The following is a 26,848-nucleotide window of genomic DNA, read 5'->3' as shown; positions in this document are numbered from 1 at the left end:
ATCCTTCACAGTACCTAGATGATTTTGTTTAGGGACTTTTAATCTCATTTTCAAATAAATTACGTGACATTACACAACTAGTTGTTTGTTTACTTGGATTAGATTGAAGGAGGTAGACGAGAGTAAACCGTCTAAATGTGAAATTAAAAAGCAATATTATGACTGTGATTTTTAAACTTCATGCTGTCTTTTCACATAAAAGCCATACAACCTTTGGCATGAAAAAATGCAACCGGCCCACTGTCCAATGCAATAAGAGAACGGCTGGAGTAAAAGTTGATAAATAATTACAATGCATGAAAATGCACTGTAATGTTCTTCCTAGGCTTCGTCTACTTATTTATTATTATTCCGCTTACCACTTTTTCTGTACGCTATTTTTCGCACATGTTTAACTATTAATTAAGCAAATAACATAGTTTAATATGAAAAAACGGTGAAGTGTTCCTTTAATTAGCCTACTTACATATAAATCATTGGCCAACCAAAACAGTGATTTTGTATCTTATGAGTTGCACTGCGTAACAGATGTCTAAAAATGTCTATAGTGTACAGTGGCGGCGACTAGCGTCGCGAGCTGAAACATTGCCAAGGTGCAGCTAAGAGAGTTCTATTCGGATGGGACTTATTTTACAGGGGGATGTAGAGTAATGCAGGTTTATCATATGACCTCATAAATGTCCAATTCGGATGGGACTAGACATCTCTGTCATTTTATTTGACATGGGAGGAGTAACTACGTTTACGTTCTGCTGTCACATCTTCCTCGCCGTGCACGTGATACTTCGCGTCAGTTGCGTGCGGCATTTTCAGATTTCAAAGACTACACAACGTTAGCTTTATGTTATGCCATAAGTAGTTTGAAATGGCTAACAACATCACCATACAAAGTGGGGAACATAGGCCCCAGGGAACATAGGACCTGGGGAACATAGGTACGCTCCCCCTATGCAACTAATCGCTAACGCATTGAAACACAAGAGGTATGTATCAACTCGTCTTAGTTAACCCTATGAGCCCTAAGCTGTTTTAAGGGCATTTTCACTACCTCTAGTTAGAAGCATTTATCCTGGTCATTGTAAGTGCCATTCACACATGCTACATATTGTTTTTTTCAGCACAGTCTAGGCTATCTAGATCTGCCACACTATCATGTATAAATACTTGCATTGATTTGATTTAGATTTTTAAATAATAAAAAATTGAAAAGCGTACTATTCAAATTCTTACATTTTGACGTGTATCTCACCACAGCAAGCTCACATCTCGGCGAAACTTGCATGGTTGTGTAGGCCTGACTGTCCTGAAAATGGCAGTATAAGAACCATGGTGGAGGTATACTTTGGGGCTGAGCAATTTACAGAAATATGTGGTGTGTGCCTTCCAGAAATAAATGCCAATTTTTATTTAGTGATGAAAAAATGACTTTTTGGCACTTTTTGCACTCCATATTTGTGACACTAGCTGATCTGACATGACTTGTTTGCGGTAGCACACATGACGTGCACAGATGATGATTCTCTATAATATTTGTTTTACTGCATTGCAATGAACAAAGTAAAGGCAAAAAGTGTTTATTTGTCAAACAAATTTGGATGCAATATGAGTCTTGAATTGGATACCATACAGGAGTTTGCTAGGATCTCAAAACCGTGTTATGAACGTGACTTGCCATAGAGAAACACATGATAACATTGGATTATGAACATAATGCCACACAAAAACACGAGGTAAGTGGAGCTAAATGAAGTTATTATTTTGCTGTCACTTCGTCTGTTTTATGGCCTAGAAGGTTGTATTTGGTATCTGTGGATAGCTCTAGCTCTCCTCTTTCATCTGACATGCGTGCCATATCTTTTTGATCGCGATTTCACGAGGAAATCAAACGAGAGTAAAGGTAGCCAAACTATATGACATTATTATTTGTTTGTAACTTCGTCTGATTTTATAATACGAAATGATCGATGTATTTGGTATCAATGCAAAGCTCTGCTTCTCCTCTTTCATTTGATATGCGTGTCATGTCTGTGCGATGCGTGGTCCGCGAGTAATTCAAGCGAGAGTTCTGGATGCGCCGGTGAACGCAGAGCAATATAGACTGTAAATATGATATACTTTGATTTAACTTCATGGTTTTATTTTATTTTCATACTTGATCGTACAGACAAGTGTCTAGCATCGTTGGAAAGCCCCGGTTCTGCTCTTTCCTGCAATATAAGTCTCATCTCGCTGTGACTAATAATAGCGGAGCAATGTAACAAAGAAAATGTGTGCGTTTTTTGACGCACTTTGCGTCCTCGGGCTCATAGGGTTAAGGGAATAACGTAGTTTAAAGAGACCCAACATTTTCATAGTCATCTGATTGGCTGTAAGAATCCTACAATCTCATTGGCTCCAGAATCCTGCAGTCTGATTGGTTGTTAGAATCCACCAGTCTGATTGGCTCCCAACATCCTGCAATCTGATTGGCTGTTGGAATCCAGCAATCTGATTGGCTGTTGGAATCCTGCAATCTGATTGGCTGTTGAAATCCAGCAACCTGATTGGCTCCCAGAATCCTGCAATCTGATTGGCTGTTGGAATTCTGCAATCTGATTGGCTCCCAGAATCTGATTGCAGAATTCCAATATGACAATCTGACCATTTAAAAATGTTATCTGATTTAGGCTGTTAAAAGTGGTAAAAAAAATGATAAAAAGTCTTAAATTACTCAAATATTTAACTGTTCGACCATGACTTCCGCCAAATGTTTCCTCTGCCCAAAACTGTTTCTAAGTAAAAGTTGGTTTTGCATTTTATGTTAATATATGTTTTGCATTTTCATGCACTGGTAATTTCCTCGGAACTACATTTTCTAGTTGATATTAAGGTAGGTGCCCTTTTAGTCAAAGCAATAATATTTGTATTAGAAACATTTAGAACATAGTGAAATAAACTGAACTTTGTAGACAATGTTTCTTATTATAGCAACATGTTCCTCCTGTAGTTAAAATGACTGGCAATTATATTCCCTAATTAACATATTTCTAGTTATTCATCTGCCTATGGCATGTAAAACAACTCTGAAATCATTCTGTGTGGATTCCCAGGAGAGAGAGAAAGGGAGCATGCTCTTTAATCGCTAGCAAGAAATCAGTCGCTTGCACAAACACAAGAAGAAAAAAATAATTTTCCACAGTTTGATATATAGGATTTCTTTTGTTATGACAAGAGATAATGACACCATAATACAATATATCATGCTGACACTAACTGATGAGTCACTAATGTCACATGAATTCTTTGCTTGTGATACCTTAGTCAGTGATGGATAAGATATCGCCACTAGCATGCAACCACGGCAGTAAGCTCTCTGTGACATACTGACGGCTGGTTGGATATGCAGAAGCATAACATTCGTGCTCTTAAGAAACACTTATATTCCCCAAGCCATTAGGGAATGGTACAGTTAGTTGGAAAAAAGAACCTCCACAGTAATACCATGTCAAATGAAACATCAAAAACTATTTTGAGCGTTCTGTTTTTCTACTACAGCATGACATCAAACCACTTCACATCCTGCCTCTGTGCTCAAACGCTCAGTTGGTAAACAACTCACATGTAGCCATGAAAATAACAAAGGATGAAAGCAGTGGGATGCAAAAAAATGAGGACTCTGACCTTATTTAATGGGCTTCAATATGACGTGGTGGAGAAATCCTAAATTTGAATAATTGAAATATTCCAAACTTATTAATTAACCTTTGATTACACCGCCAGAGTGAATGTTGCTAAATATCATTTAACAATGTGGTTCATCATTAAATCATAACCCTTGGTCCTTCACTAACCTTGAATTGCTAGATGAGGCACTAACTCCCAAAGTAATACTAATTAACCTCGGAATGCATTGCGCATTCCGCTCACAGAATTTTAGCACCAGCATGCAAAGAAGAGGAGCGCAACTGTGTTCCACTTAGGCAACGCTTTGAAAGAGTGGGCTGTGCATGGAGCAGGATTTGTGCACTGCAGCCACGTGTTTGCATATCATGCGTGTGGCCACATGATTTTGGAACCATGCCCTCTCCTTCATATCTTCTCCTTGTTACTGTGCTTGTGTACACAGAGGATGGGAGGAGATCCAGTTGTTCGCAACAGCTCATGATGGCACTCTGCTTCGAATGCAAAAGGCAAAAAGGATTCTCCCACAGTGGCTGGTGAAATGGTAAAAGCTCATTCAAAGACACCCTTGAGCCCTCAGGAGTTTCAGACACTTAAGTTATAATACCATTCCATTTTCAAGGCTATTATAGTCCATTGATGTAATTACTTGTCTCCCTTGTCAAGATGTATTGTCTTCTTTCGACTCGATTTATTATAATAATTTCATGACTAATGGGCATGGCGTCCCCTCAAGATATTCATAGACTTGACATATTCTGTTCAATATTCTGATTGTACCAGTATTTCCAGTAAATATACCAATTGTGTTGACATTTTGATAAATTAATAAAACAAATCCTGTCGTTTCAAATTGTTCAGACATCACCTATGCTATATTCTGAACATCACCATGTTCAAGTTGACTTAAGTGATTTTTAAAATAATTCTCCATACATTTCTCAGCAAGACACTCAGTCAGTGAGGACTCCGCCCATCTCTCAGTGAGCAGTCCACAATGATGTCAAAGGGAATAATAATTAAATTGTATCGAGATGTGCTGCTGCCAAGTTTGCAAAGTTATGCTGGTGAAGGAATTTCATACCTTGTACAATAGATTTGAAGTCCTTCAAGTCCATGGTGACTTTTAAGGCTCTCAAACTCTAAAATCGATGGCACACAGTCAATGGTAAGATCAATGCCTATTAAAAAGATTCCTGAGCTATAGGGACACTGCCTATTGAATATAATAATCATCATACACTCCAGGTTTGAATTATTCAAGAAAAGGGACAGATGAAAGTAGCGGAGAGGAGTAGTAAAAATCCATAGTGTCATCCTCGTGGAGGAAAGGAAGGCTAATGCCTAGAAGCATACCGTGAGTTAACTCAGAGATGGTGTAAAACCTGGAAACAGGTCTCAGTGGTCCCCTCACTTCAACACCGCCGGTATCTCTCTTGCATGTGAATCAGCCATTTGAACCTCTCTCTGCATACAGGCTTCCTGCCACCATTCCTCACCTCCAGATAGATGCTCGCGCACGCACACACACACACACCAAAACACATACACACACACCTATAGCCTACCCGCAAACACCTCCATATGAGGTGGAGGCTCCTCGGCGAAACATTTCAGATGGATATTTCACAAGCAGGGGGTCCCCGAGCCAAACAAAAGGGAGATATCCAAAGACACCTCGCCTCACCAGTGACAGATCCTAAGGGGAGTAATGAAAACAGTGGGGAAGAGAGACAGTGAGTAATTACAGACTTGGCACTGTTATCCATTATGGCTGAACGACTGTGGAGGCCAGAACAGAGAGACGCCACACTGGACTTCTTTACATTTAGACAACCCTCTCCTCCTTCTCCTCCTTCTCCTCCTCCTCTCTCCTCTCTCCTCGATAGACAAGGTTAAGAATCATTTAATCCCCGATAGAGAGGCACTGCAAAAAAAAAAAAAGAATGGGAGCTGCATTATTAGCATGGGCTGAGGAGTCCAATCCAGGAGTGGCCATGCCTGTCTGGCTGCGCCGCTGATGGGGGGAAATGGATGTGACTAGTTTAGACAGAGGTCGTATGAGTCTGGCTCAGGTGCAATGACACCCTTGTAGAGAGACTTTAATTTAACAGCCAAGTCATTAATCAGAGGGTGTAGCCAGTAGACTTACTTAGGTCGGGCATTAAAACCACGGCATCACTGCATACAAGTCTGCTTACCAGGACAAGGAAGTAGCAATGCCTGGTAATTTTTCGTCTTAGAGTGTGGTCGAGAAGCATGGGACGAGGTGAATCTCTTCATGTAAAGTATATCCTTCATCCGTTCTGTAAATGAATCTGGACTGCGCACATTGGACAATTGATAAGTAGTTTTGCATATTATATTAACTCGTTACAGACGGTGGCTGAGTAGCAGTTGAGCTAACAGGCGGGCATTGAAGATTTGCTCCTCCACTTGCATCTGATGTCTCACCACTTAAGGTATGTAATGGGTTAAGTGATTTATTAAAGGCAGACTTGTACAAATTACTTCACATTTCCACATTTTCATAACGCCTCATATTACTAATGCCATTTTACTTGCAAAAAAGATGGAAATTACATAAGCCCTTTTCGACCTCAAGGTTCACTTCCTTTTTGCATGGATCTCTGGAGGTTTGGGTTCTCCAGGGCACTTGAGCTTAGGGTTAATGTTCTCCTCTGGGTCCCCCGAACTTCCTGCTCGTCCTTAGGGATTAAATTAATGTTTGACTTTTAGAACATCAGTGTTCACCCCTGTGACCCAAGACCGCTTGGGCAAAATCCATTAAGTTGTATCTGCATGTTTTGGGAAATGTCTGTTGACATTTTTTTTTTTTTTCATAGAGATACTCAACTGCATATCAGTACACTGCACGCACAACCCCAAGCCCTTCATAATAGTGCGGGTGGCAACTAAGAAAAGTCTTTGAAAGATGCTTAGTCAAGGAAAGGTCATCCCAGCTATTTTGCTAACTGGATTTAGGCCCATTTCATGAAGAGAGAAATGATTTAAAAACCTTCAGTTTATTCTATTATTTTTTTCGCTATAGTTCACCTTTATCAAATTACATCTTGGACTTTGTAGGCAATTAGGATCATTTACTAACAGATATGGACTACACATTGTAATTGTTTTGGAGTCTATTCTAGACATGGAGAGTCAGGTAATTTGATCATTTTTGGGGCAAAGTCATAGCCTGGCTAGCGCCTACCACTTCTCAAATGAGACGTGGTCTGGCAACCAGACGTTCGTTTTCTCGTATATGAAAAAATGCCCAGATCCGTTCATTGGGCGCCACGAATGTCTGTCAAATGAGTCCACGCTCATCATCGTCTTGCCTGTTCTGTGATTTGTCCCCTATTAGGGTGGTAGTTTCCAGACTGCCTTAGCAGTGTGAATGAAATCACCGCACAAGGCAGGATGGGAACACCCAGGCTAGCAAAGTCATGGAATATCGGGGGATTTTGTTGTAGCAGTTTAAAATATACCTACCAAAATACATTAATACAAATATGTCCACACAGAAAATTGGTGTATATCTGGTTACTAGCTTTACTGCTTGCTTGAGTAGCCGAACTTTATTTATCCATTATTTATTTCCCACTCTGAAAAAGAATAAGATTCTTGAATGCTACACTGCTGCTCTGAAATCATTGGTTGGTACCATTCATTGCATAGTAAGTCATGGAAATTCTGTAAAGGGAAAAGTCATGACATTTTACAAGTGACTTACAGTGGGAAGCCTGTAGATGCCCTTATAGTCCCTTACAGTATGCAATCACTAAACGTTAAGTGGTAAAATGTACAGTCATTCAAGTTTCATCATCATCAGTTGAGGGGTAGGTTAGTGCTTGCTCTTAAGTCCTTCGTAGGAAAACAGCAGCAAGGCCATTCAAACTCATTAACTCTGAATATAGTGGGTGTTTATGCCGGTGGTTTTCTGATATCGCAGAGATGTTTGCAGATGGCAGAAATGAAGTGCCTTCATTTGAGATCTCATTGTTCAGTCCACATACAGAATGTCATTAATATTAATGCCTTGTACAGAATCTGTTCTGCTGGGCATTTGCTTTTTAATGTGTGGATTTGTGCCATAAGGATTTGTGTTTTTTTGCATATTTACAAGTTGGTGCGTGGTACTTCAATTATGAGACCATAATTAGACCATTATCATGCATAACTTTGTCATTAAAATATAATGGGATGCAGGTGATGAAATGGATTTTGATCATTTTTCTTTGCATATTTTGCTTGACATGCTATATTTAGAGATGATAGCACAATGTAATGGCAGACACTAAGCCTTTTCATTTGAAGTTTATGTTGTTGAAAAATAAATCACTAAAGAAGCGCAGTGTAGAAAATATGAGCGATATATCTCTGCCGCTGAGTTTTGATAACATTAGAATAAATGGAATCGCATGGCACAAGGCAGACAAGGAGATGAGACTCAAATATACCACTGAATTGCACAGAGACGAGTAAAATCCAAATCCTCCCTTCTTACTCCCTTTGTTTGTTTAAACTGCACGGTTAACTCTTTACTGCTCTGCTGCACTCTATTCGGAGGCCTTTGTTGGGCTCGCAGAGCACACCAGAGATCATAAACGCAAATTCAATGGACATGTCTAATTTATTCTCAGTGTGCATTACACTGTACTGTAGGAGTGATGTCAAACACGTACTAGCCTTTTACAGACTAATTAAGAAAAAAAAAAGTCTTGTGAACTAGGATTTACGAACCAGAAATCCATCTAATTGCATATTGGCTCTAATTCTAGGATTTTCGTCCAGGATCTTTGAAGATGTGCGTGGGAGAGAAATAGGGGTTTGGCCTTGTAAATTAAAATAACCCGTCCTTTTTAAACCCTCTGTATCGCAGGGCACAGGGCATGCGTACGCGCGCACGCACGCACACACACACACACACACACACACACACACACACACACACACACACACACACACACACACACACACACACACACACACACACACACACACACACACACACACACACACACTAAGAATGCATATATATTTCCTCCCCCTTCACTTCACCAGCGGGGAGAAATATTGTTTAATCAATGTCCCCAACAACTTTGTCCGCCTCAGCAGATTCCCTCTCCCCTCATCTCACTTGACAGTCCACGGGCAGCTGTTTATCCCATAATTTCAGGCCTGACGTCTCCAGACGGGTCAGAGGTCAAACTACTCACACGCCGGCAGCAGAAGAAATGTCTTGTGATGCTTCAGAGACGTTCAAACTCAAAGGCAAAGTGAACCTACAGACTCAGCCAGCAACAGCTGGTCAGGGCCACCATCTATTTCAGTCCCCCCAGCGCTGAAATGATGGGCGGCAGGAAAAATAGATAGACAGCCTGATAGACAGAGAGACGGCAGAACATGTCAGAGCCAACTCAGCAGAGGAGGCATCAAGACATCAGTGGCATAAACAGACAGATGCTGACTCCGCCTGAAAGAACGCAGACGAGGCGCACTAGGTGCGGAGTACAGTAAGGTGGTAGGCAAAGGTGCGGCGGCAGCCTCCCACGGCAGATGAACCTGCAGACAAAGGTGGCACTGTCACCGCCAACGTTATCTACCGCTATTGTTACAGCTACCACACTGAGACTTTCAATCAAGTCGAGTCAAGTCAGATTATTAATATATTTATATAGCACATGTCATAGTGTAACAAAAAAATAAGCTTTAAAACAAATTAAAAAAAATGACATGACAAAGATAAAGATAACCTAAGAACGTTGGAAAACATAAAAATATATATTTAAAAAGAATAACCCTTTAACACAATATACTGTAGCAGATCAACAGAACGTTTAGAAAGAAACTGACATGGAAACCAAACAAGGCGCACAAGCTGCAGAGTACAGTAAGGTGGTAGGCAAAGGTGCGGAAGCAGCCTCCCACGGAAGACCAACCTGCAGACAAAGGTGGCACCGTCACCGCCAACGTTATTCACAACTACAGTACAGCTACCACACTGAGACTTTCAATCAAGTTGTGTCTGTAGTGGACACTCTGGCAGATCGACAGATCGTTTAGAAAGAAACTCGGAAATGGCACTAATCTACACCCTGATCTGATTCACTGATGGCTCTGTAATCAACATCCCGGCATCAGTCTAAGTGGGGTAAGAAAGGCACGTCTCATACAACCCTCATGCTGTAACACAATCATCTCAGTATGTTTAATGTGTTGTGGCAGCAGTTTTGTCTTCATATGATGACAGATGGCACGTGTGTAGATGGAAGAGTACTCATTTGCTTTCCAAATTAAAAATCCATTATTCTTTTTAAATCAGCCAACTCTCTGTTTCTTCTTAATGTGACTAACGCAAAGGCTGCTTTCCATGGAGGACTTGTTGTTGGGTACATGGAGCCAAAAACGAAAAAGACATCATCCTCTGGTTGTCAGGGGACTACACACACACACACACACACACACACACACACACACAGATATATATATATATATATATATAGTCCCAATTTCAATCTTGATTGAAATTTAGGGTCGGGATATTGTAAATGCCCTTTTCTCTTTGCAGAGGTAATTTCCTTTGGAAATGTGCACCGTAAATATGGTTAGCATGCTGTGTCCGCAAATATCTCGCCTGGCGCTGTATAACCCTGACGTGAGTTATCTTAGTGATTCTTAAAGAAATGGCTATATGAACCCCTCCATCGTAAACATAGCTTAAGAATGATGTACAGTCCGTCCAAAGAAGCGGAACGCCAAAGGATTCCCCCCAACAGGAAGAGCAACCAAAACAGATGCCTAACCGCGGCATGAAATACAAGGGTACTGCTTTGCTACTTTGTTTCACTCTTAATCCTCTCAGATGAGTAATGCAGTCGGGGACTTTATATCAATAGAAGACAGAATAAGAGGAGTGGGACACACGGGGCCACATGCTTTCAGCGAGTGTAAAATGTAACAAATCACAGGGCCAGTTTTCCATACGAGTTCTCCGCAGACTAATGACCTAGGAAAATCGGCTCATACATCATCCCAATAGAAAGCATAGCCGGCGTAGATGTCTCGGCAGTTTATAGTCTTATATCTGGTGGAGAATCCTTGACCCCCATCCTGGAGGACGTCTGAGACAAAGAAAGCTAATTCTTAGCTGGACGTGTGCGCCACCCTTTCAATTCAATGTGTGTCAATACAAATGACGCTTGTTTAAGGAAGAGATGAATTGGACTTGATGTGGACTGGTTTGCAATGCAGACCATTTTAAACAAAAGGTCTGCATCTTGATAGAAATAATAATGGACAGAATTATAATGGAAATTAATGAACAGTTACGAGGGTGACCACAGATTGTTGATCAAACATTCTATTTTTAATTGCCTTTTTTATTTCCGATAAAACAGTTTGTCCATTGATAATGTCCGTGCCATTCCACACTTAGTTTAATGAAGACTGCATATTCAGTGATTGATGAATCTATTTAGGCAGGAGATATTTCAAAGCATGGCTGGATTTCTCTGGGGCTTTAAGGACATCAGAAGTTTAATTAGGCAAAGCCTCAGAATTACACTCAAGTCCCATGTCAGATACGGAGCCAACAAAAACATTTTCAGGCGCCCCAGCTCGGCTGCGGACCAGTGCATCAGTCATGCATTGGCTCACGGAGAGACAGATGGCTGTTGACACAGGTCAGCTGGGATGGGGAATCACTGAGCTGCACTAAGCAGTGGCCCTCAGCTTTCCTGGACATTACTGCTTCCCCAATTATGCATATGCTTGTCATATTGAATGGAATAATTACCTCACATCATTATAGACTATGGAAAGCAAGGGGACAGGTTATTATTGCGTGGAGTACCATGAAATCTGTGCAGTGCATGGCTATTGTCCATGCTTTATGAACACCAAAAAGGACCACAATGACAATCTCAATGTGATAATGATTACCTCTGTATTTGCTGTTTGCTGCACATTCAGCAAGCCCAATCTGACACTGTCTTTCCACCTCATCTAGCCTCACGCTGGGTTTCTTTGTCAGACTGGGAACCCACATATTCTGAGCAGACAGGGAAATTTGAATGGGCTTAACTCTAAATATGAACTTTGATGAGGGCCGCTTTTCAGTGTTTCACACTTGACAGTGCTGCATTGTGGCAGGTTGATTGACATGGATGTCAAAGTGAGGAATCCATTCTCAGCCGGACCCCATGTTCATTATGAGTGCAAATGATGTGACTAATACAAAGATCCGCACACTCAATGGTAAAGAGGGTCTTCCGAAAGGATCATTCATTGCACAAGGTCGCCACAGTCTCAGCAACAGCTAATCTTTGATATGCAACTGATCTGTGGCTATAACATCTCTCCATGAAGTTGTGCGGGCCTCAGTCGACACAAAAGAATTAAGTAAACAAATGGCATGACGTGTTTGTAAAGGAAGCCAGCACAGATCAGGGCTTTCTTAGCTCTAATAAAGGTACAAATGGATTTCTGCCCATCTGGAGTTTGCTAACTGTTTGAATTCCAGCAAGGGCAATGAATGACAATTACCCTCATCAACAGTTTTCAATTGCTACAGATTACTTATGGATTTTTTCTCAGTCGTTAAATGGAACCAACATCAGCCACCACCACTCTGTTACTTCTCTCATCACTGACTTCCATTGGAATGGCACGGAAGGAGATTATACAGCCATTAGCATCATGGACAAACACTGGTTGATTAACACTATGGAAATATCAATGGAACTGTCGGGTGAAAGTGCACATTTTCACAATGATCCGTCTTCTATTCAGCTATTCCACCCCTCTCATACTGGTTAGTATTTCACGTCAGGCAAATGAATGTTTGCGTATGTACATAAGCACATGCAGGAACACTTTCATGATAAATGTTCTTAGTGCAATATGCTTAGCTTCTAATTACTGTAATCAGTAATGCTTTGAACCAGCCACTAAGCAATATTGATCCTAAAGTTAATCATAACGTGCACATTGACATGACATGTAGATTATACTGCTATAGGCCTACATAAGTTCACATTGGTGACATCTTTTGATACATGTGAAGCACTAAGTGAACATAAGTAACATCATATTTGCATTCACACTTCCATCAATTCAACCATTAATTTGTTCGTTCATTCTTTCGGTCAGTCATTAATTCACTGGGGCCAAAAGCTGAGTGAATGCAAATAACTGAAACCCAGTTTCATTTCAGAGATACCTCTTTCATATTTAGTCAGTGTACACCTGGGCTCTTCAGGCACATTTTCTCTCTCATTTTCTTCCCAAAAGATGACTTTGAGGTGGTGATAAGGAACAGATGGATTCATCTAGCCACGAGAAATTGCAAGCAGATGACGCAATGTTAAAAAAGAGAGAAAAAAAAACGGTCTGACAAGTTAGGAAAGGATATTTATGCACCTGAGATGAAGGACTTCCTAGAAAACTTCCTTAGAGCAACTCTGTCAGGACTTCCACCTGACAGAAGTCTAAATCTGTGTCCGTGGTCCTATCGTTTCTCTTGTATATCTCTGTTGTGCATAAACATCTGCTAGTTGTTTTTGTTTGCCATGTGCTTTTGTTTACATGCTTTGACCATGTGCTCCTTGTCCTCACCTGTTTTCTGTCTCCTACTTGTTTTGTTGATCATCTGTTCCTTTTCATTTATTGCCTCCATTATCTGGTCTGTTTTCTGTATGTGTCTTTTCTATGCCATTTTTGTAACTCTTATTTGTGTGAAGTAACAGTTATCTTTGCTGTTACACCTTGGGTCCTCACTCTCATGAAACGTGACAGAACTACCTATTCAAATCTTGTGGCTTAAATACAGGAATGAATTAGTTGGTAGCATCATTAAAAAAAATCTTTGCACAGCAGGACTACAAGAGCGTTCATTTCACGGAATGTGTCTTTAGCAAAAGGTCTTCCTCTCACTGTGGCAACCTGCTGTCAAACACTTTTAAATCTTTTCAATCAGACCAGACAAAGCATTCTCTATCAAACCGGTTGCGAAACAAAGAAGCATAGTGTATTTGACCAGCTAACACATGGTAGCAGATAATATAAAATATTTCAGATGGACAACACAGAGTGTGGTGCCAGAGGGAAATGTGCCAGGAGTCCTCAATCCAATCTGTGAGGCCCATAATTACGTGAAGCTCTGAGCCGAGATACAGTATAAACCCTGTCAAGATTTGACTGAGGAGATGGCAGAAGCTACAAACTGGATGTTATACTCTTCACTCCTCTTCACTCTTTGACTTTAAGCTACATAAGCACATAGTAAAAGTATAAGGCTTCTAAACGAACGAGGTTGGGAGTTGTAAAATACCACCTTACATTTTTAAGAGTTCTATTAACCTCACTCTTAAGCACATGCACCTATGCCACAGTACTGATGAATAACGGACCTTCGATCAATTACAGTCATTAAGGAAGGCAACAATGTTGGCCTAAAGAACATTCCAGACTGTACACCCTGTAGTTACTGAAATACACCATTTACATTTTACATTTACTTACATTTAAAGGCATCATATGAAAGTTTTTTTTACCGTAATAACAGCTTCAAAGTCCTTTTGATGGTAAAATAACTTGTAATAGGGAGAATTTCTCTCCTCCTGCAGCCTTTAGCCAACCTGTCTACAGACAATCAGCCGTCCAGCTTGCTTTAAAGCAATTGTGCAATAGCCTGCATAGTCAACATGGCTCCTAGGGAATTATCTTTGCCGGTTTGTAAAGAAATCCACACGTACTGTGTCTAGGGGGAAGGGTTTTAGCCACGAATGGTACACGAATACTCCGCAACTATAGGGAGCCCAGTAGCACAGAAAGAGCAACAAGAGAGACATACCTTTAATCAGTGCCCTTGCCTACAGTCTTCTGAATATTATGAAAAGGAAAGTTGTTTAGTGTGAGCTTGGTCTAACAGGAAATACAGAGTTTCAACGGGTCAGAAAACAGCATGTCAAACAACAAAACTCTCCATTCTGCCAGCAGTATCCAAGGGGCTGAATTACAGGTGAGTGGTTCAATACCCACGGCCTGTGGCAGCATGAAAGGCTTTGCTTTTAACTATACATGAGGCCGCACAGTTATACTGTTTGTCATTTCCACATTTCATCCCTTTGTTCTTAGTGGATTTCTCATGACAACAGCTTTGAAGGTAACACACAAAAAAACAGAACAGACTGCATCTATTTACCTGTGCTGTAATTGCTGTCTTATGTCTAAATGGATGAGAACAATACCTAGAGTAGAGTTTATTATAATGTTACAGTTGTTATAGTTACAGGCAGCAATTATAAAGGTAGTTTCATCATTTGAATGATGAGGTGCATGCCGTTGATGTGGAGAAGAGTAATTTAAAAAAAAAATCAACAATTAGAGAGAGAGAGAGAGAGAGAGAGAGATTGTGAGGGCCACATGGCTAGCTTCAGATCCCTTTGGTAACAATGCTACACTACTGTAGGTCAGAATCAAGCGGCTGTACTTGACGCAGGCTTGAGGAGGCAAGAGGGGGGAGAGCAGTAGCTGGATCTCAGCTGGTTGTCTGGCAACCTGTGGAGATTCACTAGCTCCACTGGAATCACTCAGAGTAACTGAGATCTGAGTCGAAAGCCCCACTCAGACACAACACACCGTTTCACCCACATTAATACTTTATGGAGCACAGAATAGATACAAGTACCTTCAATAGGCTGGAAGTACTGCACAGCTCTTTTTTTCATTCCGGGAAGGCACAAATAGCACAACAACATGCTTCCCCAATGACTACAAAAGAGGAATTGTGACTGGTAATCAATTTGGTACATGCCTTCTTGTGTTCCTATGATGTGTCGGTGATTTGGAGCGTTCTTCTTCATTTGCAGAGGAACACGGAAATATGTGTCCATGATAATTGCCTTGTTTGCAGCCAACCACTAAAGAAAAGCACCCTGGAATGAGTCTGTGTTTGCACAAAGGAGTCAGAAGGCTGAATGCATGGCCAGTAGGACGCATGACTCTGAAGTCTTTGTGTGCCGCCTGCAATGCACCATTTCATCCTCTGTCCCTTTATATTATCCTCTGTACCTCTCTCTCTCTATGGCTCTCTCCCACTCTCTCTCTATCACTCCCCCTCTCTCCCTCTCTTTCTCTCTGTGTCTCTGTGAGGAATAAGGTCTGACTGCTTCTTGAGTGATTGGAGAGAGGAGAAAGATAACAAGTGAAATCTGATGCAGAGTTTAAAAAAGGCTTTTACTTTTACTTCACATATCTTCAAATGGGGAACAAAAATCCCATGGTGAATTACATCAACAAGTCATAAAAGCAACAGTCAAATGTAGGAAAAAGAAAGAAGGAAAAAACAACATGGAAAACGTGTATTTATCCTCCATAGGTGGCCATTCACAGTCATGACCTGCAACCAGTATGCATAATATGGAGGACTAAGTGGCCTTAAAAGGATTTTGTTCTTTCTATTCATGTATCAAACCAGATTGCACTGCCCTTTTGTTCAGTTAAGCTGAGAAACCAGATGACAATAATACACAAGTAAGAGACATTATGGAGTAATACCAGTTATAGGACTTGGACTCTTAGTCATAATACTGTTTTCATCATCTCAGTGTAAGTAAGAAGTGTAGCAAAACTTCGATTGTCAAAAACATCCTTAGTTCAAAAGTCAGGTCTTATTTTACAGGTCAGAACTTTAAAATAATTCCTGAACAGATTATTTTTTCGGAAAGGAGTGGAGGCACCAGTAACACATTGGGTAGATCAAATAAATGTTGTCTTTGAGGAGCCAAAAATGGGTGTGCTGCACTGGGTCTGCCATCTCTTCCCAGATCATTTTCAAACTCGTCTTTGATTTGCATACATTAATGCAGCTCCCTGTACCGCCGGCAAAAAGGCATCTCAATGAGGCTAAAGCCATATCTAATATGGCCCCTTATGTAGTATGGTGCAAGGCGGCCCCTTCTCTTTGCTTGCCTCTTGTTATGTGACTGGCACCTTTCAGCCAGACCTGGGAGCTCTCATAAGTGACAGCCACTATATTATAACATTATCAGGGCTGGCACATAAAAATTTACAGCCAGACGTCTTGCATTCATCACCTGGTCACCTCACTGCCTGTAAAAGCCGCTCCTTCGAGCTCTCAGTGGACTGGAAGCTGGACCAGGGGACTGACAATCTACCCAGCGTCTGGGTGAATGGCTCTGAGAGTCTTGGGTCTCCTGGAGTGCCACTGCGTCCGCTCCAAACACAAATGACCTTCAGATTGTTTATGGTTCACTGGCCTCTTGTGCTTACTGCTTTCTGGTAATTGTCCCCACTCCAGGCGTTCAGCTGGCCATAAATACACCCCCTGTGGCACTGCGAACGGTAATTAGCACCTCTGATGATGAGGATTAGGGCACACGGGCACACTCACAAAAGTAGTGTGGTAGTGCGCGAATGTGCCCGCACCCCGGGGAGATGCGTCGAGCGCGAAGGGAGCGGGGTGGAGGCTCAATCGAGCACATGCACGCAGTCAGGGATTGCGGTTGTCACTTCATATTAGCTTTTAAGCTGTCGCGCCACTGGAAAGTAATGACATTAGCACAATGCCATGGGATTCACGTCTTTAATAGGAGAATCTGGTCACATCCCTGAATGAGCAGGACCTCAATGAGGCAATGAAGCAATCAAGTGAATTAAATAGCCATTTGATGTGAGGATGCAGGCCATGGTATCAAAATGGAGCCAAGATTGAATAGACTGGTGGCTACATGGATACTGGGAACACTAAAAGTTTCTTTCGAAGAAAAATGATTCATACCATGTTGTGGTATTTCTGCTTCATCCCATATTTTTTTATGTGGTCTGAAATTATCTCCCAAAACACTCATTAAGGCATATCTGCACCAAAAAAAAACTAAACATGGCTGTGTCCAAGAAGACATTTTCTATCTTGATGATCTGTTGACGCTAAAGAATCATTTTGAAGGCTTTCTATCTGTTATGGCAGCCATAGCTCCACCACGCTCCCGAGGAACAGGGCCTCTACACAATTAAGCGTAGCGGGCAGCCGTCCTGTTGAATATAAACGAGGCTCAGGAGAGCTGACCCGTCTGACAGACTGACACACACACCGGCCTGTATTCCGCACCGGGTGGATTTCATCTCAGTTGATTTACGGGAGGAACTTTAATCACGTAGGGCGGCAGGTGACGGTTCATTGGTAAAAGTCAAAGGTGTGGACCACATCTCCAAAAGCGTGGTGTCTCTGAAAGAGCCTGACAGTTTACCACACAATGCACAAGCATGATAACCGGCAGAGCGCTTCTGTGGCAGGGAGGTGTGGCTGTACAAATACCATTTCATCAGACGGAAAGGTCAAACATATCAGTCTCCCTTGTTGTTAAGATAAATGAACAAATGTGGGACTGTGAAAGGTCACAAATTGACACACAAAGTTAAATTTGCTGGCAAAGCCAGCAGTGGTTGTGTTGCATGATCTAAAAACCTTGTGTATTTTTCACAAATTTAAGCTGATATCAAAAAGCATATGCCTCTGGCCTTAATTAATGAATTTCAGAATTGGACCCATGATATAATTAAAAGGTGTCAAATGGGAGCAAAGTCATTATTATTTTGAATTAGCTGAATTATTGACCTGGGCGCAAATATTTACATATTGTCACATTGGATTTATTCAGTTATCCATCTTAATTCTGCCTCAAATTGGTGCTTTCCTTACTTATGAAACCATTTTCAGTTTTAGCAGTCGTGCCAGTAGGCCCTATAGTCAGGGTCCAAAAACATTTAAAGTCCTGTAAAGACAAGTGTTTCTATGACATCACGGGTGTCGGCAGCCAAAGTGCAGTGAACTCTAAATCAGTCTGACATAGGTCATTCCAGAGTCTTAGAAACAGCAGTCTAGTCAAGGGGACCTGTCCCCTAGTCACTGAATGAATTATGCATATAAGATCCCAAGACATCGGTTAGAGGACCTGTCAATATCACCCAGGGCTGGCCAACAACAGTGTGCCATGCCCTTTAATGCAACCTTTAAAAGTGGAGTCCCCTGACAGGGTGACTATTTTATTTCAGTAGCCTGGAAAGACTCCAGGCTTTGTCAAAACAAATGATTATCTGATATGGGTGTGTGCGCACTATGTTTACATTGTGGACAGATTGAGTCTGAGATTACAGTCAGGGTAGATGTTAATCAATCTTTGGATGCAAACCCAAAATGTAACTACCTCTCCAGAGTAATTTAAGGAGAAACAAATAAGAGATCTCCTATTTTTGAAGCAAGTACTCTGATGATTTGTTTTGAAGAACGACTGTTGCGGAAAACTTGAAGAATAAATAAAAAAAGATGTCAATATTGTAATCTTCACAATTACTCTTCCCCTTACAATCACATCTTTCATATGATACCGAAAGAGACTTCTGATGTAATCAAGATAAAAGTGGTCTTGAGACACTTCCAGGAACATTTCCCTGCACACTTTGATGCAATTCTGCAGTCTTTTAAAAAAAAAAAAAAAAAAACTGCTACAGCCATTCACCAGACAAAATCACAAGAAGTCATCCAAGAGTTGGGACTAAAGAGTGTTTACTTTGTTTCTCACAGCCATCCATCACCTTGCTATTTACTAGTCATACCTCACAACACGAAGCTCCCATCTTGATGGCTTTCGGCATTGACAGTTACACTCCACTACATCCGGCACACATAGAGACAGTCGCGTTTCAAACTGTTCCCAGTCAAGAGGCATTCAATTTCCCTGAATTATCGGCACACTATTATGACATTCCGACACGGGAATGTGGCAGATCCATCAACCGGCCCAGCAGTGTGCTGATGGCCCACGTCCTGTAAGGGCTCCTTGGTGGAGGTCTCTATGCCTAAACGGCATGAGGTAAATATTTAGTGGAGTGAAGTGGTAGCAAGCTCCATTGGATGGAGGACCATCGCCACAGGCTAAAGGCAAGACACAGGAGCTGTCAGAGCGAATGTCGGCAAGGAGGGTGGAGCAGGGGAGATGGAGCGCTCTCACTCTGCAGCTCCGGTGAGCTATCCACCTCCGAGTGCTCTACACTGCAGCTTCCAAACAAACCCCCCCCCCCCCCCCCCCTTCCCCCATCCCCCCCCCACACACACAACCCCCATACCCCACAGAGAGTATCATTTAAGTGTATACAGTTCAAACACACTAGGAGTCCCCCGTTGGAGAGGAGCTCCATGCAGCTGAGGAGCCAGGAAAGTGAGTATACAGAACATGATACGGCAGCATTGGCTCCTGCCAGAACTGACGTAGTGTTTGTTCACAAATGCTCCAGCACAAGTGCATCCATTGTTAATGGTCTAAACACTTATTTAGTTTGGGAATGTCCGCACATCCAAATGAAGGTGCAGGAGCCAAAAGATCAACCATAGGAGCAAGAGTGCAGACCTTCTTCCTCGTTATGGCCTAAACACCGCCATACATTTGAGTTTCAAATCACATCAAAGTCAGAAAAACATTTTTGTTTTCCTCTTGGTTAAAGAAAAAAAAAATCGAAACTGAACAGGAAAATTCTTCATGGTGATGCTGAAGTCTTCACAGATCATTTAGGATGCCCACCGGCGAAACACAGAGCACAGACAAAACACATTACTGAGCAGAGCAACATACCGGCAAGCCTAATGGCTCTGTGTCTGTCTTGCGAATACTTCTGCATCTTTGTTTGCAGCATCTTCTCATGGAGTGGGGTGGGGTGAGGGCAGGTGAGACTGCAGTCTTCTTCACACAAATGCACTGCAGAGAGAAATGCTATACCCACACCTAACTTGCCACCTCAATCATCTCTTCATCTCTTGTAAGCTCACCAGCAGGTGATGGACTGAAATCAGCTCACAGTGAAGACTGTTCTCCGCTCTAAAAGCCAGTGCTCTCTACCTGCAGTCTTCCATACCTGGGGAGTACTGACACAACAAAGCTGCTCCAGGAGTTTTTTTTCGCTTAAAAAAAATAGAACATTTGCTAAACCCACATTCAGCAGAGAGGATTTTCCCCCTTCAACCTAACACCTCGCAACAGTTTCTCTTGAATGTTTTATGTAACCAGGATTCTGTTGTATATTTAAAGAGAATACAAAAAAAAATGTTTGGCCGTGAGAGGAGGGATTTCTTGTATCTAACTGTGAGGCATTACTGACTATTACGTTGTAAAATGCATTGAATGTGCCCTTTCAAAAGATAAATGTTTAACCCTGCCACACTTTAATGAGATAACAGACACAACTGGCTTTCATTTTGTTTGATATTCTGAACGTCTGATTCCTCAAATCCGTTTGAGTGGTGGAGAGATTTTGAAAAGGTTTGGCTTTGTTCCAAGTGGCCATGGGCACCAGCATTGCATTGTAGACTTCATGAATGTTGAAGTTGACCAATGTCTTTGTGCATTCCCCACAGTGTGGGAGGGAAATTAAAATGTGCCTATGATTCCCAGATTTCCATGACAATCAGTCTGGCATTATGCATCTGTAGCCATGCAATTTTTCCACTGTTTTTGAAATGTCTCTGTCTTCGTGCTGTATAGAGAGGCCAACTTGACATTTTAATACTCAAAACAAGACATGATTGTCTGGGAGGTCTGCGTCATGTCGGTGGATTGGCTTTAGATCTGAGGCGAGCGAAGGCATAAATTTGGTAGTTTAGCAGCAAAGTTTGAATGCGTGGCGCACACAGTGAGTGGAGAACGAGGCTCCATTATCACCTAATTACAAAAAGATACAGCGGAGCTTACAGAGGCCGCGTCTGAGAACACCTGCTAGCTCCCCGTCGCCACCGCTCCCAGACTCCATGGCACGCCAGGCTCGGGGAAAAAAAACTATCTGAATAGTAACCATAGGATTACCTCGTTTCAATCCCCTACTCCGGGAGACTCCCATTTCATTACAGCATGCCTCCCCACCGCAAGCTAATAGCTGTTGCAAAATTGATAATATGGAGGAGAAGAATGCAAAAATACTTATTGCAAACCAGGAAGTTATAAGACCGAATTATAATTTAATAGGCAGGGATATGTGGAACTCACTGGAGTTCACACATTAGTAAAGTATTACTGGTAAGTGCTTGATGATGTTAATTCTGTGCTCTGCAGGTTGTTACTTGAAACGGACCACAAACAAAAACACAAAGAATTTTCTTCAGAGGGAAAATCTCTCTGAAGCTGGACAGGCTTCCCAATGAAATACACACACTGCCCACTATCAATAAAGCGGCTCAAAACCGTTTTGCTGCAGCTAAACATCTCTGTGTGTCTACCTGTATCAGGGAGCCAGTCAGACAGTCAGAGGGAAATGTTTGTGAGAGTGCAATGCTCTGGCCCTAAACCCACACTCTGTGAATGGATGTAGGTGAATAGCAGATGATATCAGCGGCAATAAGAGGAATGCCGGAAATACAACCATTACACTGCACCAGACACACTTTGTGTTATGGAAAAAGAGAAGTTTACTGAAGATAAAGGGGCGAGGGGTGGAGATAGCGAGGGTGCACAGCCAAGCTTGATAACGAAGGGAAGTTGCCGCTATTGTGCCAAGGCCACAAACTGTGTGAGAAATAGGCAGAAAGTGCTGTATATTAAACCCCTCACACTTCCCCCAGCATCCTCCCTTCTGCAACACTTTCTCTCCAGTCGTAAGACTCTTGTGGGAGCCAACTCAACCCAAAAACCATGGCCATCCATTCTGGGCCCACTCTGCCTAGCCACACATGGATCCGGTTATAAATGGCACAGAGTTAAGAATGCAAGGAGTTGCCGGCCAGCACTATAGCCAAAGGACACACTCTGAACCATGACAGGATGACTAGGTGCCCTGAATTGTCGACAAGGAAAAGGTTGTTTGTTTCAGAAAGAGGAGAGGCAAAAATAAATGGGAATATTTTTTGCGCCTTTAAGAAACACTCTTGCCCAGCTCTTTAAAGGCTGTCTGACTCCAGTAGGTCTTTCAAGGCTGAAATGTGTTCTGACAGTTGGGCATTGCCTGCACCAGCCCCAGGTGGCATAAGTGACAAAAGGCTTCTAGCACTGGCAGAGCGACACATTTGCTCCTGTTTCCTGAGCAGATGCAATGGAGTCCTTTTTAAGCATCGTTCCTTAGTCTTGGTGAGGGGGGGGGAGTCTTTCAATGGTCACATACAGTATGCTCATATCTGTGCGATATTATGCATGGTGATGGCCTAAGCTAACCTGAGATAACACAGTGTCTGATAAAAAAAAGAAATGTTTCATCTGTTTTTTTTGTTTTGGTTTTTTTTTGTCAAAGGCAGAGATACCGCTTGGTCCACATCTATAGTGCCAGAAGCTGCAAATTGGATGTCATGGACAGATTAACTCTGCACAGATGAGATGAGAGATGAAAAAAGCACCGCTGACAATCCTGTCACAGGAGCAAGGAAATCTGTGAGTTTCCTTGCAAAGCCTTCCTCTGCTGAGATGCAAATCTTTGTTTTCTTTGTCTAATCCAAGTCTGCGCCTCTTTTTTTTCTCTGCCTCCTCCCAAGTGTTTCTGAGTTGAAACCCTGCCATCTAGTGGTTGGTTTTTCCATCGCAGGCTTCCTGAAGTCACACCCGCACCCGCACCTTGGCTTTGCACATATTGATATCTTAATCCCATTTAATCTTCTGAAGACAATCTATAGTGTCAATCCCCCCCTAAAAAAAGAGAGTCTAGCTCACCCCTGTAATGAAGCACTATCATGAAGCAAACTACAGTAATCCTAAAGTGAATACTGGATAAAGACATTAAGTTAAGCTATCTCTAAAAATAACTTGCTGGTAGAAGGCAGCCTTGGCTCCACACAGCAGAGTGCTGATACTGTTCCTCTTGTCATAACTCCACTGTTTCCACTGTTAAAACAACCCCCTGCCTCTCTGCCTCCCTGTAAGCAATATTTTTGGCTTGTCTTCATCTCAGAGGCAGGGCGGAGGGCACATTGTGTTTGCCGGAGCCCGAGTGGAGTGTCGTGTGGAGTGCCACACCGGGCTATGGCCATGCCGTGGGAGAATGTTAATTTCAAAGTTAATGTATGGTGGCACTCTCAGGTCTCCATCTGCTTGTGATTTAGTTTGCGCAAATGCACTCTGACAGGCCTCTCCATCATCAAGGCACACACGCACGCACACGCACACACACACACACACACACACACACACACACACACACACGCACGCACGCACGCACACACACACACACACACACACACACACACACACACACACACACACACATGCACGCACACACACCCCTGTGTTAATGTCTATAGGACGCAAAATTCTCTCAGAACCAGTCCCAACACCAGGACTCTTCATCTCTTTCTCTCTCTCTCGCTCTCCTTCTCTCTCCTCTCTGCCGTTATCATGTCTCTTTCTCTCTCCCCCTCTTCTCTCTCTCTCTCTCTGTTGTATTCCACCTCTCCACAGGTGCTCTGGTGTGCCCTGTCTCCTCCAGGGTGGACGGTGATGAGGTGGTCGCCATGACATCCCTCGGAGACGCTAGAAGGCACAAGCGCTAGTGGCAGCTCTGTCAAAGACTGCAGGCAGGTGTGAGACATTTGTGGATTAGCTAGCGCCTCCATTATGTAAAGTGGCCCGGCCGCCGATCAGGATTCAGATGGCCGCACAGAAGTGCAGATGGCCAACGCTGAAATTGTGATGGACTTGGAGCAGCCACATGGACACCTTGGTTGAGTATCAGAAAAGAATCAGCAAAGGCATTTTCTCTTCATCTGAAGGACAACAAAAGGGTTCCTCAACAAGTGAATTTAGAAGGTTGCATTCATTACCACTAACATTCCACACACTTGCCATTTGTTAGACCATCAGAAAAACCCTTCATGCCTTTCAAAAATCTGTTCAAGTCTCCCATCTTTGGCTGTGGATGAAAAGGCATGAGAAACAGAGAAACAAAGAAGAGATGATGTCTGGATGAGTGCCAGTTTCTCCCAGTTCCAACTTGTGCTCTGCGCCTCTGGCAACAAAGTTTCGGTCACGTTCTGTGATCTCCCCCATTCTGTGCTGCGTTTTGTTTGTCAAAAAGGGCAACGTTTTTTGGGCTAATTCCATCTAAGTTGCATTAAAGTGCAGAAGGTTGCAATTGGCATGTGGCAAGTGGTTGCTGCTGCCATGTCTACAGGGCTGCATTTTAAACTCATGCCTTCTTGCTCAACAGAGTGAAATCAAGGGTTAGCCTCACTCTAAGTAATGAATATCCGAATTGTTTCCATTTAATGTTGCCAGTGGTGATTTAGCAGAGTTTTTGTTATCAGGGCAAGTATTTAAATTTTACCCCTGGCACTTTTCTCCCTGTTGCTGTTTAGTAGAAAACAAAGAGTTTTTACTCAGGTTGTAAAAACATCATCAACACAGCGTGTAGCCGGATTTGCAATTGTGAGACAAATTCTCGAGACAATGAGATGCTTACAAATGTAGGGCTCAAAATGATCACTCAACATGAAACGCTCAATTTCGTGTTATTTGAACACAGCAGCACATTACCTTTTAATCGCATACCTCTTCAGTGCATTAAGAATTTAAAACAAAAGGAATTGCAGAACCTCTGAGAACATGAGGCAATAAAGCCCATTCCTAATTTCGAGATGTAACTATGAATACCCTAAAACTGGTTTTGCAAGTAAGAACCATGAAGATGTAGGCCTATTTGTGTTATTAGGATAGTGTTATTCCTTATTTTATGTTATTTTATTATTTGGGAAAGGATATTTAGTAGGCCTATACCCTTCCTGGAAATGCCATTGAATTAATGTCTCAAATCAAGACCACTGCACTTCAGCTTGGGGGCCAAGATAACTCTATTAGGTGAGCAGAACATCTGATCAAGGTAATTAAACAATGTTAATTACAGTTCTTAATCACACAGCTAATTATAGATACCCTGGCTAGAAGATGTTAACTTAGAATTACACTGCACCTTGAAACACAGGCAGGATATGAGAATAATGAAGTTTTCATGGTGCTTTTGAACTATTGGAGAGGATCAAACACTTAGTCATCCAGAAAGGCAGCAACGGAGTGCACAGAGGTGAAGGCACTTATTTCTGGCATCTATTGTATTTCAATATGTCTCAGCTCATTTTTACTGACCCTTTTAACGTCTTCAGAGGAAATCTTGGCCATGTTGCTAGGCAACATGACAATAATGTACAGATAAAGAGTCTTCTGGTAGGCCTACCTAATTTTTAGGAAAACAGAACAAGTTCTCTCTACAGTCAAAATAAAATAAATAAATAAAAAAACAATGAATGAAAAATATTCCTTTTGCACTTGGTAAAATGAGCCAACATAATGAGAACAGATTGCAAAGAGCATAGCTGTTCTTTTTGTCAGTCAATTGACTTACTTGCTTTTCATCAGTTGCCCCATTATGTTAGCCTGACTCTGCCAAATCCTCATTCACTGTGTTCATTGAGATCTGGATCAGTTCCATTCACTTGAGTTTGAGTTGGTAATGAGCATGGATCCCAATTATGCAGACTGTAACAGCTTGTAACTCACGCACTGAACTGAAATTGCACTAGCGAAAATCTATAGCTAAAAAGGAGACAAACCAAGCTTTTCTAATCCAGGAGATGAGTAACATGGACCTACTTCCGCAAAAGTGGAAAATAAGCTCCATGAAACTTCTTCTCACCCTGTTCTATGGACTTTACCCTGACCATGGGCCCCAGTTTAATGCTAATGTGTGGCCTGCGGAAGCACTGAGCAAACCCATCGATAATTGTGCTAAGGATCTTGCTCATGACATTACATTCACAAATGGATTTAGCCTTGTTGCATTTTGCCCACCACACAAATTAGGGCCCAATATCTGAATAATGAGACATCATTTCACAATAATGAAATCTCTGCAATTGACTAGCATGAAACTATGAATAATCATAAACATGGTTGTAAGAGCATAAACAGGATGAGATTAATTCTGAAACTGTATGCTAAAAGACCTACATTAATACTCAATGACAAAATAAGTATGCAATCAAGTCCTGTAGTGCATGTACCATGACTTGGTAAATGGATGGATGGATGACCTCTTCTTCCCCTTTTTGGAAACCTAATATCATCAGACATCAAAGACATGGATGGAGTGTGCAGACAGACTCCCCTGATCTATCTATGGCCTTTGAAGAGGGAGAAGGCAGCAA

The sequence above is a fragment of the Sardina pilchardus genome, chromosome 4 (assembly GCF_963854185.1).
Source record: "Sardina pilchardus chromosome 4, fSarPil1.1, whole genome shotgun sequence".
NCBI lineage: Eukaryota > Metazoa > Chordata > Actinopteri > Clupeiformes > Clupeidae > Sardina > Sardina pilchardus.
Note: the sequence above shows the minus strand (reverse complement) of the source record.